Raw genomic sequence first — 17,859 nt, 5'->3', positions numbered from 1 at the left:
ACTGCCTTTCCTTACTGGACTTGTCATCAACAGACCTTCCTAAAGCACCTAAACCAGCAACATTACCTTGTTCCTTTTTTTCTCAGCTTCCACAGTAAAGCAGACAAGCTCTTTAGTTTTCATCTTCCACAGAAAGATGTATTTTTTTATTGTTAAAATCTTCAAATTTGTTCCCATCTACCACAAAAACAAGTATTCTGAGACAGATGTGAAAATATACCAGACACACAAATGTATCTAAGCAGCAACAGGTGTTTACATTTTACAGCAGTTAGTTTATGAAGCGTTCCAACTTAAAGCACACTACATTGTCAACATATTACTTAGAATAAAATACGTTATGTTAAATAGTGGACTTTCACTCTAATAGACAAGAAGTTATCTAAACTCTAAAATAAAAGGTGCCTGCCTAGAATTGCTGAACATCAGCTCAGGATCTCATTCCACAGGAAGTGAATTTGCTACAACACTTATTCCCACCTTTGTACATCCCACATACAATCATTTAAAGCTTGAAAAATCACCGAATTCTAGGTTGTAAGGCTTTCACTGTTTCAAATAACATTTAAAGAATAGAAACTGATTCTTCTTTAATAATTCTGTCCATTTCCATTTGGCCAGCATTGATTTCTTGTGTATCCAGGAGAGCTTGAAAATAATTTTTATTTACTTCTTTGTTTGTCTACCAGCATCAGTGATAACATCAGCACAGCAATTGGAATTTTATTGCTTATGCTGAGTTTTCTCTACTGACACAACACAACACAATTCCTCCCCAGATCCCACACTCCCCCGAGATGTTCCATGGCAGCACCCTACATTAATAATGTATCAGTCTTTTGCAGGTAACTTCCCTTCTCCTATCCTAAAACCACAATAATGATTTCACTTGCCCTAACATCATTGTTAAAGAAATTAAATGAAAAATCTTTTCATATATTTGAGCATCCAAAATAATTTTCCTAGCATATGTATACACAATTTCCATCAAGCCAGAAGCTGAACTGCTGTACTTTTACAGCAAACTTTTTACTATGTCACTGTAACATTCTAAGGTTTCAGAAAGTACATGAGCCAGCAGTGTGCACTCAAAGCCCAGAAACCCAAGTGCACCAAAGAGAAGTGGCCAGCAGGTGAAAGGAGCTGATTCTGCCCCTCTGCTGCCAGAAGAGTCCATCTGTGGAACTGAGGCCAGCTCTGGGGTCCTCAGCACAATAAAGACACAGACCTGTGTCTGTATCAAAAAGCAGATCCTGAGGAGAGACACAAAGATGATCAGAAGGCTGGAGAAAATCTTCTGTGAGGACAGGCTAAGAGAGTTGAGGCTGTTCAGCCTGGAGAAGAGTTGACTTCAGGAAGATCTCATTGTGGCCATCCAGTACTTAAGAGGAGCTTATGAAAAAGAGGGAGGGTCATTTTTTACATGGACCGATAGTGATAGGGCAAGGGGGAACTGTTTTAAACTAGAACAGGGGAAATTTAGATTAGACATTAGGAAGAAATTATTCAGTGACAGGGTACTGAGGCACTGGAACAGGCTGCCCAGAGAAGTTGTGGATGTCTCCTCCTTGGAAGTGTTCAAGGTCAGGCTGGATAGGGCTTTGAGCAATCTGTTCAAGTGGATAACATCCCTCTCCATGGCAGGGGGCTTTGAATTAGATGATCTTTAGGGTCCCTTCCAACCCAAGTCTATGATTCTATTCTACAAAAGTAAGCCAGTCCAATTCAGAAATATGCTTCCTAATGAATACTGACTGTCATTTCTTTCATATAGGAAGAAGATGGATAGCAGTATTTAAATAACCACATTCATATTAGAAAATCGGTGAACAATTCCAGGACTGTCTCTGGTATAACTTCTGAGATCAAAATGGACTGATTTATAATTTGATTACACTGATTTCAGCTGGTGTTCAAAGTTCAAAACACTGTGGTTTTGGTCTAAGTTTCGAAGAGCATAAAGGATTAAGTGTAGTAGCTACATGCACTGAGACTGTGCAAGGATCAACATTTCTGCAACATCATCAAGTCTGGAAGTTCTTTTGTAGAAGTAGTTTTTGAGTGACTGTTTTATCTAAGACTTCTACCTAAAATGATTCAGAACTAAATAAAGACTTTAATTAGAGCATTTTTATAGCACAAACATCTTTCAAGATTTCAGCATTTCAGAAACCATCATGATTTTTTTTTTTTAAATTAAACTGCTTGAAACCTACCAGCTGCAGAACTTAATGTTTTGGATAGATTTCTGGTTCACAATATTAAGTAGACACACTTATCACCCTGACAGCAGTACAATAGCCAAGGGTTGAGGATGTCAGACTACAGTCCCTAAAGACTGCAGCCTCTTGTGTTGGTGCACTTGCAGAGGAGAATTTTTTTCCCCCTTTTAAAACCATTATTCAATATATTTTCCAGTGAACATCTTAAAAAAATAAATTAGACTTTCAACTAGGATTGCATTTAAATACTTTGCATTAGGATCACCAGTTTATGGCACAGACAAAACCACAGGGAACTCTGATATCACCTGATACAAAGTTGCATCATCTGACAGTTTCCTGTGTTGCAGAAAAGAAGCAATTACCAACTCAGTGTGGTTTTTGGCATCCCTGCAATGATTGTGACTTCTCAAAGAGATTAATTCTTTTGGCCTAACATCTTTAGGCACTGAGGATAATATTGCTTCCATCACAATATTTTCCCTTTTAGGAACATGAGGACCATGTTTATTTCTGCTGTATTAAGTTGAGACAATACTAGGCTTGTCAGATATTTAGAAATACTGTAGTCAGTGTGTCTGTTTTGACCTTCCAGGTCACAGCAAAGGTGCAAGCTGACAGCACCAGCTGTCATTTGCTGTTGACAGACTTTTACCACATTAACAGCTCCAAGCTCATAGGAAAACTCACCAGGTTTGCGACTGAAGAGCAGGAACTCAAGATCCTTGGCTGTCTCTTTCCATCTTCTGGAGTGGGCAGATTTCAGTGACACTAGCACTGTTCTAGCTGCTGGTCTGAAATTGCTTTCTTGCCCTATGTCTACTTACGTAGGCTCTAGGATACAGGATTTCAAACGCAGACTTCAGCCATTTCAGATTTCAAGAAATACAAAGATTTGCCAGTGCCAAATGTTCTACTTTTCCAGAGCAAAAGACATTCTCACTGCCCTGGATGTCTTGGATTGAGAGACAGGAGAGGCCCATTTACATTCAGAAAACATATTCTGTGTCATTTACAATGGCAATGAGTTCATAATTGTGCAGTGTGTATCCTGCAGTTTTTCTTATTATCTCCAGCACTGTGAGAATTCCTGAAAAGCTGTCACATTTAGCTTGCTATATACTTAAAACAGCAAATTGGTACATGTGCTGATCTTATTCTTTCCTGTAGTTGCAAAATTGCAAACAACTCAAAAATTGCTTTATGATCATAATAATACAGGAACCAACCCAGATCAGCAACTGCCAGCCTTATCGTGACATTCATTGTGTCAAGCAATGACATAGGCAGTTTGTAGAGAACAGCAGTATCTTGAAGTAGACAAACTGAGATGAGCAGGAAAACCAAACCCTTTGAGGACATGAGAAAGGGGTCAGAGACACAAAAGCCTGCCTACTTTTCTAGCTGTAGAAGCTAATCTAATTAAAAAATGCTAATTTCCCCACAAACCTTGCCTGATGCCTTAAATTAGTGTACCACAATGACAGCCTTAAAAGCTATATATAACCTGATATATATATATAAAATCTTATAAGCTAAGTATCTTAAATGTCAAGCAGGAAGCAACGATGGATTCAAAGACCTAGCATTGCAGAGAAAACAGAGCTACCACTTGTCATCTTGTAACAGTTATTTTTCCATGACAACTGACAATTTTAGACACATAATGACAAAGGCAACTTTTAAAAGATAGTTAAAAAAAATAAATATATTTGCAGGAACTGCTCCAAAACATTTGAAGCATGGAATTTAAAAATTTTAAAAGTTACAATATTAGTGAACCCTGACTGGTAAGTGGACAGGAAAAGACTAAAAAACTTGCCTCTGTTTCAAGAGGCAGAGACAAAGAATGCACATTTATGACAGTAAAAAGTGATGCTAATGGGGATACAAATAGATTCATCATCAGATCAAAGTAACATCACTTTTAAAGCAGTATTAAGATATATGAGAGAACACAGCAAGAATGCATTTTTTAAGGCCAGGATTTTGTGATTCAGAGATGGAAATTGCTAAAAAGTAATCACAAAATATGATTTTTCTTTTGCTTCCCAGCTGATTTCAGTCAACTGTCTTGGAGGAGAGACAAACTGCTTACTAGAAAACAATCCTACAGTAAAAATCTGAGAAGGGTACATATGTTGTTAGCACAGACTTTACACATAAGCTTTTCTTTTTTTTTTAGATTAACCAGAAAAAGTACAGATGGGAATGAAAAGGCCTCTAAAAATATAACTTTATAGAAGGTTGTAAGATATGGAAGGAACAAAGTGACTTTTTAAAAATAAACTGAGTAGCAATTAGAAAAAGAAAAGAACCAAGAGTGGAAAAAAAGCACAGGCAAGCCAACATTTCAGAAGATGAAATACAGTAAATTCTTGAACTGCGAAAGATGAGGCCAAAATGTTTATTTTGAGATCTGAGAAATATATTTTTAGCTAATATATATGTGCTGAAAATAAGGCACATGGGTCCTGAAGTAAATTAATGACAGAAAAATTAATTGAATGAGAATACCAGAAATACCATACTGTTGCACTGATGGCCAATTTATGCTAGAAACATAACTCTATCCATTAAAAGAGAAAAAGCAATAAAAAGGAATTCCCTTGCATCCTAACCCTCCAGCAAGCACAGTGGCAAAACTCGCAAAGTGCACTGAGCAAGAAGTGCAGGATTTGAAAGGTTTCACTCTGCTACAAAAAACCAGAGAATTCGGTGAAAATATACCAGTGACCTCAGACTGCTATCAGTGGGTGTGGGAAATGCCAAAACCCAAATACTAGACAAGATGACAGCTGAGTCAAATACAGCATGAACCAGAAATGAAAATTCCTGCTTGTCCGCACATCCAGTGTTTTGTTCCACGCATACAAATAAGGTGAATCTGCCAGTGCTATCTAGCACTGTGGTCTCTATCCAACACCCAGTCATCAGCCAAAGCTAAATTTTCAGAAAACAAACCCAAATGTTGAGACACCCATATAATAAATGCCAAAAAAAATGTAGAGGAATTTTTAACTAGACAATGGGTAACCAATGAGGACTCTCAAGCCATAGCCAGTCTGCCTACAATTCAGCAGTAGGAACAAAAACCGGTAACAAATAGGATGCTAAGCAATTATTAAATGCTACACTACTCTTTTTTTCAGTATACAGGTGTTATTAACTTTAACTAATGGTGGTATTTCAAAATTTTTCTCTGTATTGTAAAAATAATATACTGAACTGCTAGCATTGGACTAGAAGTAGAGATGTGAAATCAAGTTTGCATGATCAGTTGCATCCTGAAATCCATTTGGAACAATGAGTTCTGTGGGACTTTGAGCAGTTTAACTACACCATACCTAGCATCTCCATTTGAAAAAATTAAATAAAATTTAAAAAAAACCAAATCACATATGTTATGGTTACCCATCCCTCAACTGTTACAAGTAAAAGGTTTGCTTCAAGACCACCAGCTAGAGAGAACCTGTTTCACTGAACAAGTCAAAACAATTAGAGAAAGAAAATATTTTGCACTTTCAGCAATAATAGGTGGGGGGGGAGGGAAATTTTAACTTCAGGTCTGGAAATTTAAGTCTGGTAAGAACTTCAGGATTCTATTTCTAAGTTAGATCAGTAAGTGGATGGGAAAGTACTGTTTCTTCTGATACAGAATGATATCCTGACACTTGAATTTAAAAGACAAAATAAATTCTCCAGATGGGAAAAATTTAAAGCATCTAGCAGTATTTTAGTATACATGAAGCAGTTAAAAGCCATTTATTTCTCCTCTCAAAGATAATCCCTACTAATTGCTCTAGTTGTGGAAATACATTTTGTGGGAAAGGATAATGAAGCCTACTTGTCAAATTGCTCATGTCATTATTTCACTGCAGAATGCAAATACTATAGCCAGACCCATTCACAGCATGCTGAATATCAGCCTACAGAAAAGGACCCTTGCATAAGCCACTCTGACCCTTCTTGCTAGTTTCTTCTGACCTTTCTGACCTCATTAGACTGGTATAAAGAAAATAAAGGAGCTGTTGGGTACTCTTGATGGATTAGAAATAACAAGAATGTGTCTAGGACTTACTTAAGTACTAAACCAGACCACTGAATTATAATGCTTTTCAAACAATCAAAAGGATAATAGGGATAGTGATGAAGAAATAGAGGTAGAAAGAAATAGATTCTTAAAATATTGTAAATAGTATGCTTTTTGGAAATTGTTCATCAGCACCCTTAACTACTTATTCTGCTGCCATTTTAGAAGGTTGATTTTTTAAGGCCCCATTTGAGTGAGAGCAAATATTAGAAACTAATGGTCCCAGCACAATTATTTTGATTAACCATGAATCCAACTTAAGCACCTTGCTGAAAGAAGGCTTTAATCTTCTCTGGTCAGATTTATTTAATGAATTCTTCAAATTCCCAAAGGAAGGAAACTCTAGAGGATAGAATGCAAGTCTCTGAATTCCCTGTGTCACATTTCAAACACTACCATCATACTATCAACAAAATCTGTGTCTTACCGGACAAAAGGGTAGAGATACTATCAAAGTGTTTATTCTTTTCATAATACATACCTTCTCCAGTGGAACTACCTGGGGTTTTTAAACTGTCTCCCAGCCCTGAAATGGGCAAGTCATGCATTTTTATAGCTTACATCATAAGAAGTACAAAATCTACAAATTAATTTTGCTCTCTAGATAGTGGATTTTGTCATCCCCAGAAAATAGTTATTTATTTTTAGATAATACCGGCACCTGAGCAAAACCCTCAGAAAGGAAACCACAAGCCTCAGCTTATAACACAAACCCCAAGTACTACAACATAAACTTTACAGCAATTGAAACATGGGACAGATGTCTTTTTAACTTTTTATCCTGTATTTCTAATTTCTAGGGAAAAAAGTGCTATGAGGGAATCTATAGTCAGAAATCTTCCAAGTTCCCATATATTACAATTTCTAATTAAAAGCTCTTGAATTTTATGGGAAGAGAAGAACTTTTTCTTTATATGCTCAACTACTACTAAAAGAAGACACAAATAGACAGGCTGACCTCAGCCAAAGGGTTCAGGCTTTATTATGCTATGCATTAAAATGCAGGCACCACCACATAAAATTAAATTATGTCCCTTTTAAAAATAAGACTGTGCCATCATTTGTTCCTGAAATATCCTCTGTTCAGCTGTCCTGCACTTTTATAGATCCTGACATGGGAAAACTGTTGCATTTGTGATAGTGGTGATTATTCCATTCAGAAATTTATAGCCTTTGGTAAATCTATGTACGTCTCACATCTCTCCTGCACCAAGTGCACAATCCAGCCTCAAGCCACCACCACTGGAGAGGTTGCAAACACTGCATTTGTACAGGAACTCTCATCAGGCTTCATCCCCACAAGCTAAAATGTCTTAAAGCTGCCACTGAATCCAGATACTGTCACACTGCACACAGAGCTAAGTTAGATGACACAGTGGTTAAAAAACAACTTAATCAGGTTGCTAGCACAGATTTCACGGTTGCTGTATCTGGGCAGCTGTTCTAGCACAATTGGATTAGTGATTTATGCTGTCTCTCCACTCTCTCCGTTTTGAGACAATGGGTTGAGATTTAATGTAAATTTTTCATCCTCATCACTCTTCAGACCTTGTGAATGCAGCTATTTCAAGACCTGTAGAAAGATTTTAGTTTGTTTTTTTGTTTGAGGGATTGTTTGTTTTGTTGTGGTGGTAGTATTTTTTCCCCTTTGTTGTTAGCCAGAGATTGTGGTGTAAAGATAAATGGTGGACAAGGACCTTGTGTTTGTATATTTAAAATAAACAAACAGCAAAGCCCAACAAAAAACCAAACCAAACAAACAAAATCAAAGCAGAATTGCAGTCAGCTCGCAATTCCTTCCTCTTACATGTGATATGGGTAAAACCTGTTTCTTCAAAATTGTGTTTGTCATCTTACATTTCCATAATTTTATTTATCCTATTATCTCATGTATTAGATAGGTTACTTATGTTCTTTACTAAATAAAGCCCAGAAAAAGAAACCCTTTAACCTCCTACGTAGACCAGAAACCTAACTCTGAGTACCAGAGGGAGAAGTGGGGAGGGGGTGGTAACTCCTATCCTTCCTCCACTCCTCAAATCAGAACAATATGTCAAATTTTCACACTTAGACCCACAAAAATGAGACAGGTTTAATGTCTGAATTTGTATCAAGGTTAACTCCTAAATCAAACAAACCCTTCAGAAGATGGGTTACCTACAGTCGTGCTTTCTGATTTTTCCTTCATCAGTACATGTAACATTTAAAAATAACATTCTAATAAAAAACAAATAAAAGATAAATACCCATTTTCCAGTATCCCAGTAAAGCTTACATGAAATTATGAATTAGTTAACCAAAAGAAGATGCTATCATTGTGTCCTTGCTATTTATCAAGCATTTTAAGTTACCTTGTGACATTATTAAAATATCTTATTGATTACATGCAGTTCTCTGAACACATTTACTACTTGAGATATGTTGACCAGTTCTTTGTGACTGAATAAATCATATCCCTTACTTCCAGTCTCTGGAAAAAATAAATCACATCATGATGTGACAATTAAAATAAAAGACTTGAAAGTACCTCTTCAGATAACTTGGTGTTTCCCTTTCCAAAATATTAAACAGCCAGTACTTTTGCAAGCAAGTGACAAAGGATGCAAATATACAATAATAATTTATGTACAAACACACACAGTAAGTTAGGAACATTTTACCTGCATACATCTAATTTCACTGGAAGCTGCCGATATATGCTAATTCAGTTGGTTTCAGCATTAATTTTGAGCATTTTTAACACAGAGGTGCAGCTGGAAAACTGTTTTTTTTTTACTTATGGTCTTCCAAAAGTGCTAATCAAAATCTCTGCAGACATGTAAAATACAGCATCATGTTTTGTACCATCAAATGGTACAAAGTGAAATTGGACTTGTATAACTGTAGAGATATATGCACATGAATAACTGCTACTGTACTACTGACCTTGTGATCTCAAAGAACACCAGTTTCTCTCAGGAGGTTTTTAGATCTCTGAAATCATGTTTTCAGACTGTAGACATTTCCTTAATCTGTCCTTTAAAAAATGAAATTCGTGTCTCATTACTGTTAAAATGATACCAACAAATTCTTAGAATTTCTATCAAAAACAATGTGATGCCATATGCAAACTCACAGAATAAACAGAAAATTTCATTTGTTTACAATGAAGCCCAGTCACTATATTAGGGTGAAAAAATTCAGAAGAGCATATTGATACATTAAAAAAAAAAATGATCATACAAGCTTTGAGCACACAGCCAGTATACACACATTTGATTTCTGGTACACATCAGGTATTTCTGCTCTGACACAACAGGAGGTCTGAAAACCTTCCTGTATTTCACTGAGCAGAGCAAAATTCAGTAATTGCAAGGACAATTAAACATTAATCCTGCTTACCATGGCAGGTGACAGACTTGCCATCTGTTGAAGTCCTTAAAGTGAGGTTGGATATCTTTCTAAAATACATTTTTGGAAATGCAGAACTAAAAACAAACTAATATTTAACCCGTACAGTGAAATTCTGGTCATCATATAGAGAGAAGGGGCTGGTGGTACAAGGCAGTGACAGTAGCAGCTTTGCCATTAGAGACACCTGTTTGTGTCATGGTTCAATCCCAGCCAGCAGCCACGCCCTGGGCAGCCACTCGCTCACTGCTCACCAGCAGGATTGCAAAGCGAACCAAAAGGTCTAAACTGCAAAACTCATGGGTTTAATAGGGAAAGCAAAGGCCATGCATGCAAGCAGAGCAAAACAAGGAATTAATTCACTGCTTCCCACAGATAGGCAGTCTCAGCCATCTCCAGGAGAGCAAGACCCCGTCAAGGGTAAGGTGACTGGGAAAGACCAAGGCCAACACTCCAGATGTCCTCCCTTCTTCCTTCTCCCCACCCACTTTATACACTGAGCATGATGCCATGTGCTCTGGAATGTCCCTTTGCTCAGCTGGGGTCACCTGTCCCAGCTGTGTCTCCCAGGCACCCCCAGCCCCTCTCCAGTGTGGCTGTACAAGGAGCAGAAAGGGCCTTGGCTCGGTGCAAGCCCCACTCAGCAATAACAAAACATCTCTGTATTATCAACCCTGTGTTCAGCACAAACCCAAACACAGCCCCCTACCAGCCACTGCACAGAAAGTTAACTCTACCCCAGCCAAAACCAGCACAATGTCCCTTTCCATTCTGCCCCCAACACTTGTGATCCGGCTTCAAAAGAGCTTAGTTGATCTTAGCTTTGGTACAGACTCCAGTTAGACCTCTGGTGTTTTTCACATTCCGCTTCAGCACAGGCCTTAATTCTCTGGGCATACAGCTCTTAGACATTGTCTTAGCTATGATCTTGAAAATCGGGGCTGCCATGCTTGCTATTGTGGCATTCTGCTTAAGGGATAAATAACAATTTTTAGGATCAAAATGATTTGAGGAAAAAAAGGTTTTGATCATGATATAGGAAGTATAGGTGATAATTAAATTCAGCATCATAAAGGCAAATTACATCAAATCCCAAAAGCATTTAGTACTGGCTGTTTCACACAAGTAATTAATATTTCTTGCCTATACTACTGGTGCTGTTTGCACCTATCAGAATGTACACAGATGGACACAGAGCATACAACTCCAGCTTTCTGAAGCAGGAAAGAAGGTAATAAACAAAAAACATTTTATTTTTTGAGGTACGCAAACAAATGAGTCTATACCTAATCTAATAACACATGACTGAAGTGGTGGTGCAAAGAGTGCCATGCAGTATGGATGAAACTGAGTGGGCTGTATAAACTTCAAAGCATTAAACAAGCTACAAAAGACACGTGGGCAGAGAGAAGAAAATAGAAAATATAGGAGACATAGGGAGGTGGTTCCATTATCAGCTGCAGGATGCATATGATGTTGCACATGGGAACAGTGAGGAAGGACTGCAAAATATGGATCTGAATAGATTCACCACCTCAGCCTTCAGCAGTCCCACTAAATGCCATGATAGACTCTCACGGCTATGACAGGGTTTTAGTAATTAGCAGGTGATCCATTACGTTATGAAAAATAAAATTTGTCTCAAAAGCCTCCATTGTAGATTTCTCTATCATTCATTTATGTGAAACTAAAGATTTCTTCACACTACAAAGCACAATAAACAAATCAAAGTAGAACACTGTACTTATCTGAAGACTACCAAAGTCAGCTCAATTTAAAAAATAAAATAAAATAAAAGCCCCTTCTTGAAGAACCTATTTTAAAAAAATGTAATGAAAATCCAGGCCTGGCTCATCTACAAGCCAAAATTCTAGAGAAATCACAACTTTTAAAGACTTCCTTGGGCACATGCTCTGACCCAGTACTTTCCCTTCTGTGTTAATCTCATTGTGAGATACGTATATTTAAAATGCCAACTCAATTTTTATCTGAAATGTCACATTTTATCATCTCTCCTAGCTGCTCTTCTGTCTGTCTGCAGAATAGTCTAATTTTTTGAGAAAATTCTCACTTCCTTAAAGGCAATGACAAGATGAATTTACTACAGCCAACAGCATTTTTGATGCTTATTCAAAGTCCAAAGTTTGGGTAGCTTTATTCAGACCGTAGCCTACTGACTTGGAATGTTAGTGGAACAGATAAATTCACAACAGTGAGTCTTTCCACTGCAAGCCATTATAAACCACACACTGATAGGCATACAAATAATACATTTTTTTAATGCAGCTGTAATTAATTAGTTTTACCTTCTTCCTAAGAACATACAACTGGGAATGATAACAAAGGTAAAAATCTCTACTAATTTTAAATAGTAGTGTAACAATGAAATAGCATCTCTGCTCCGGAACGTTTTAAGTCTATTTCACATTAATCACTCAAAATTGGTACTATTTAAGTAAAACAGTATGTAACAGATGAAATAAAGTAGTCTACTAAATAAAGTAGTCAATGGGTATGCTCTGTTAAAAAAAAACAAAAACAAAACACACATGATCACTTTTTGGTAAAATGTAGGTCACCTATGGTTGCCATAGTAACCACTGCTGAACTAATGCTCTACAGATGACCACTGCCTATGGCTGCTTTCTTTGCGAGTCATACCTCAATTTAAATAAGAATAAGCTTGGAATTGACTTTAGTTTAGTTGCAAACAAAACTCCTGCTTAAACACTTTTAAAAGCCTTTCCTAATATCCTTGTCTAAATAAAATACTCAGATAACAAGTTGAGAACACACAAAACCTACTTTTCAGTAGTGAAAAATCTGTTCTTTGTCTTTATCTAAAGCCTGGAGTTTCTGAAATGGAGAGAAACAATTTCACAAGAAGTTGTAAATGCAAAAAATATTTATACAGAGCAATTCACCAAACATCAGTAACTCAGAAATTCAACAAGCATTACCATCATGTTAAACTGTCTCTGATAATCTCAAAGCAAGTCCTGTGACAGTGCATTCAGTACCTTCACTGCAAGTAGGGGTTAATGGCTTGACACATTATTATTTTGCACACAAGCACCCAGTGAAAATGAGTCATGTAACAAGGCTGGAGCCAGGGATAATAACAGTTGAAGCCTCACTTGGGATGAAGTCATTGAGTCTTCAATCAGTTTGATGGTGAAACTCCCTTTCTCACCACTATTACTCTGGGGCATACATAGTTGATGATGAATTCATTAAAATACAAAAGACTTCACATTACAAAAAGAGTCTTAATTGGCTTTGATAGTGAACTGAGAAATAACAGGACGACAAGCCAATGTCCTTGATAACTGCTAACCGGTTTTCCCCTTCAGAACAGTCATATCACTATTATGTAAGTTCAGAATAAATGAGCTGCTTATCTTCTCTCTCTTTTTTGTTTGTTTTCTCTGTTTGTTTTTTTGTTGTGTTTGTTTGGTTTTGTTTTTTCTTTTTGGTTGGTTGGGGTTTTTTGTTTGTCTTTGTTTTTCGGGGTTTTTTTACTACAGGTATTATAAAGACTCTGAAATATAAACTTTGAGGTCTGGATGCTACCCCCTATTATGGGGTATTATCTGGATGCTATTAGTACTACAAATACATTGTGGTAGAGTAGCATCAGTAGTCACAAATCAGAACACCAAAAATGCTGCATATTTAGTGAACAAAAGAATGATGATCAATATTGTTGAATACCATCTATACAGAATCACATCCCTCACTTGCTTTAAATTCTTGAAAGCTCAAAACAGACAGATGAACAGGTAGATGAACACAAGACACCACAGCGAGACTGCTGGGAAGCCAAACAGACAAACCCTCACGGAACAGAGAACGTATGAAAGCTTTAGAATCAAACAATTAATGTAACTGGTTTTAATTCACTGAATTGGCAAATTCCAAAGAAATGACAGCTTGTTTACAGTCTCCTAACTGCACATGCTGAAAACATCACTATAGTATTTTGTAGGAGGGAAAGGATTCATACTTAATTTCTTTATATTTCTGCAGGGATCAGGACCTTAAATACACCTTCTTCACACTCAGTGCACACCAGGGGACTACCCTGAGTGCCAAGACATCTCAGCAAGAATAAAATACATATGGGAGATGGGGCTGGTCTACAGAGGAAAAAGAAAGGAAGAAGTCAATACAGCCTCCAGCAAGCAGAATATTTTTCTTTCTCCTTAATGTTTCAATCAAAGTTCTTGAAATCTTTGCCCATGGGTCAGTAATTTCCATGGATTCATTCCTCCCTGCAGTTTACTTTAAGACAGCTACCACATGCATTTACTGTATGTGGTTGCTGTCTTATATTGGAGAAAAACAGTCTGTATTACCTGTATGCAGATACAGGCTTTCATCTTAAGCAGGTCCAGGACCCCAGTAGAGCCAAAAAGTCCTAATACAATACAAACAATGTAAGAAGAATCAGAATATAAAACTCAACCATTGAAGGCTGGTAAGAGGGCAAACAGAGATAGAATACAGTTGCATCTTTCTTGTAAGCATTAGAATGGTTTCATTACGAAGCACCAAGATAAAACAACTGAGTTCATCTGCTTGTTAAATCTGCTTAGCAAGCAGAACTGCTAGTCTATTAAAACAAATCACAAAAAGACCAACCAAGTCAAACCACACAGAAGGCTCTTCACCAGCTCAGTGCTAGACTTAAGATCAGCATGTTCATACAAACAACAGCTGTATCAATTGATAGAAAAAAAAACCTTTGAGCAGGGACAAGCCCCTGGAAGGAACTTCTTTTAGAAGATCCACTACCAGTAGAATCTGTGCCTCTATGTTGCTCTCCTGAAGTTAACTCCCCACAGTCATCCCTATTGCTAAATCAGTGCTTGGCTACATCAGAGCAAAGAACAGCACAGCAATGTTCAGTAGGGAGAAAACACTGCAGAATGGTGCCTCTATTGAGCGTGCTACAGTCTGAAATTAGTTATAAAGGTCACTGTAATGGACAATCATAGAATGGTTTGGTTTGGAAGCCGCTTTAAAGATCATCCAGCTCCAACCTCCCACCCCTGGGCAGGGATGCCACCCATAAAGATGAGGTTGCCCAGGGTCCCATCCAACCTGGTCAACAAGACAATACACTGTCAAAAGCACTGAATCTAATTTAGCTTTAAATTTCAAAACATCTTTAAAACCGTATTTACAAAGACTGGTAGGACACATTGTAGACTAGTACAAAATGAAGAATATGTACTAATCATGGCACTAGATGAGGACAGAGGATATGGCAATAATATTCCTGAAGCTTCATTTGCTTTGTAAGAGCACATAAAGAAATTCAAAGAAAGCTGCTGAAGGCCAATGGGACTCTCATGAGGAATTAAAAAGAGCATTAGGATACAGCAGTCAGGAGAAAGCAAGCATGAAACTTTTTTTCAGATAAAAATTAATCTATTCATAGTTATAAACTGGTAACAGAAAAATCCATTTTTCCCTTCTCTGTGATTTGATTCACCAATTACTTCCCTACAAAAGCTAGTGTAAGGGTATCAGGCCACCCACAGCTTTCACTGGTATCCAAATGTTGTCATAATGCTCCCTTGTACCTGAAAAAAAGGACAGCTACTTTTAGTACTCAAGACACCTTAAGGCTTTTTTACCCTTAGAAACACATTTTTAAATTCTGATCTTATTTGACAAAGACCATGGAGCAAGTCTTCAATAAAATAACTCACCTACTTCCCAATCTTACCATTTCTCCAGAGCAGGATTTTAGCTGAGACTAGTTCAAATCCAAGCTAGAAGTTAGCTGAAAAAGAACTTCTGAAAAAATTTGAAAATCTATGAGCTTAGGCACATTCATTCCTCTTTGTCAAAAAAGCCATGGTCATCATGATTTTGGATTTTTAAAATTACATGCATCACGGGTAAGAGAAAAAAGAAACTTCATATTCTTTGACTTTATAAATGAGACTGTAAAGTTATTAAAATTATTTTGCATATTTTAAAAGCACCTAGAGACAGAAACTGCTATAAAAAAATCTAAAACCAGTGGCTAAGAGATGATCTGGTACAATTTTAATTCTAGAACAAATCAAGGATAATACCTAACCATCATGTTTAAATTTTATCCAATCTCATAGATAACATTAGATCATCAAATAGAATCAATCCCATACACTGTGTTAGCATCAGTCTGAACTAAGAATTGCTGGCAGAAGATGGTTCCAGACCCACTGACAGTGCACACTCCTGAATACAGACCAGGCCTTATATATATATGTTCTGAGTGCAAGGAGCTTTTCTCTAATAAATGCAGCACAGATACAGATGTGCTGCAGAATCAAAATCAACATTTCCCAGTAATTTTCTAATTTGTTTTTGAAATATATTCCATAGACACCAATGTAGCAAAAGAGGATGAGTCACTTTCAATGACTAAGAATTTGCAAACTCCTGGAGCATTAAATTCCTTTGATCTTGATAAGCTGGTTCGTTCTCATTCTGTTCATTAGCCCCCCCTTTTCCCAGTTTTGAGCCAGCCAATCTGTAGCCCTTTCTGCATGCTGACATATTTACCAAGTAAAATCTGTTACCACTGCTTTCCTGCTCTTACTGAAAAGCACCCTGTTGCTTGTCAAGCTCCTCATCTTGGGGAACCTCCTTCTTTCTTTTCCTTCATACATAACATAGTCCGCAAGCTGCCTTCCCACCGTGACAAGCTCTTTATTAGCTCCTCTCTGTATTTCCCCAGTAACCACAAACAGTTCACCTATACATTCTGTTCATCTCTTTCTTTTTCCACTCCCATATAATGTAATTTCATCATTAGTTCCCAAGTACCATTTTGCTGGTGACTTGCAAAAATTTCCTAAGAATCTCAGATAACAATCCAGTTGTGTTGCTTTGAACCATATCTTGGTAAGGGTTAACCTGGCAATGCCAATACCTACATGATTTGAAAAATAAGAATGTAAGAATGTCTTAAATTGTAAGCATAAATTATCATTAATTTTCCAGAAAATTATTTGGCAGCTGTAATAGGGCTATTTTCTCATCTGTTCTATCTGAAAAATTAGTGTATGTAGAGCCTGCCACAAGCAGGTATCCACATTTAGACAGCGACTCAATTTCAATACTGATTAGTGAAAAGCATCTTGATATTTTCACTCTACTCCTTTGATGGAAAAATACTTTACAGCTCAAAAAAATCCTTTAGTGCTTGATTCTTTACCAATCAAAAAATCACAGTTGTCATAGAAACTGTAAAAACTGAAGTCAGTCATGACATAACAACAGAGCAGTGGAAAATGTCTGCAGGCTCAGGTTTTTCTTCTGGAGATATTTCATGTAACCATGGAGTCCACAAGTTTCCCAAATCTAACAAAGAATAATATATCAACAGGTATTATTATTTTTTTTTAATCTGTTCAGAGTCCGGAAAGTAATAGCATTTATCACTCCTGCTCTATACGCTGGCTACATTAACAGCAAACACTCTTCTCAAAACATTCACTGCAAGCTTATGCTGTAAGGGGACTGAATTTCTCTGATCACACATCTTAGATAGCCTGCAGGGGCTTTTGGTCAGTGTTCTCAGCATTCCTGAGATCCCATTTTTGGCATTTCTAAACTGACACAAACCACTTTAAAAATCTATATTGCCATTAGTTTCTGTCTTTTACAAATACTGTTCAGAAAAAGACTTCTATCTGCAGGCCTCTGCCCCACACAAGATGGTTCAGCTCCATTTCACACATTATCTCTGGCTTTTTCCCTATGACATGAAACTCTGTAAAATATAAGTCTAGTCCTGACTAAGACAGGCTACAAGAGTCTTCCCCTCTCCATCTCCCAGAGCTAAATCATAGACCAACTTCAATTCCAGAGTCCTTCCTGCCTTTTACTGGAACCACTTGACACTTTATAATTACTAACTGACAGGGCTGCCTTACTGCAAACACTTGCCCTTTCAGAGATCACCCTGCTGAAAAGAAAATAGTCATAATACACAGGAATATTACTGGACTGGCCCCACTGCAGGTGAGCAAACTGATTAGCTTAACTACAAATAACACAAAAAGCAGCAATGTGGATGTACAAGTACTCAGATCTTAAAATAACCACCTCAGAAGCCTTGAATTAAGTTTTACGGAGAAATTTAAGGGA

General features: G+C 37.2%; 1 protein-coding gene across 3 annotated transcripts in view; it reads right to left on the bottom strand.

The window, feature by feature from the left end:
• Positions 1–17,859, bottom strand: part of CSRNP3 (cysteine and serine rich nuclear protein 3) — a 100,999-nt gene that overhangs the window by 50,121 nt on the left and 33,019 nt on the right. The window lies entirely within an intron of this gene.

Source organism: Pseudopodoces humilis, chromosome 8 (assembly GCF_049639895.1).
Source record: "Pseudopodoces humilis isolate 2021_Gansu_Grassland_sample_001 chromosome 8, ASM4963989v1, whole genome shotgun sequence".
NCBI classification, from domain to species: Eukaryota; Metazoa; Chordata; class Aves; order Passeriformes; family Paridae; genus Pseudopodoces; species Pseudopodoces humilis.
The sequence above is the reverse complement of the archived record's forward strand: the minus strand, read 5'-3'. Positions and strand labels throughout refer to the sequence as shown.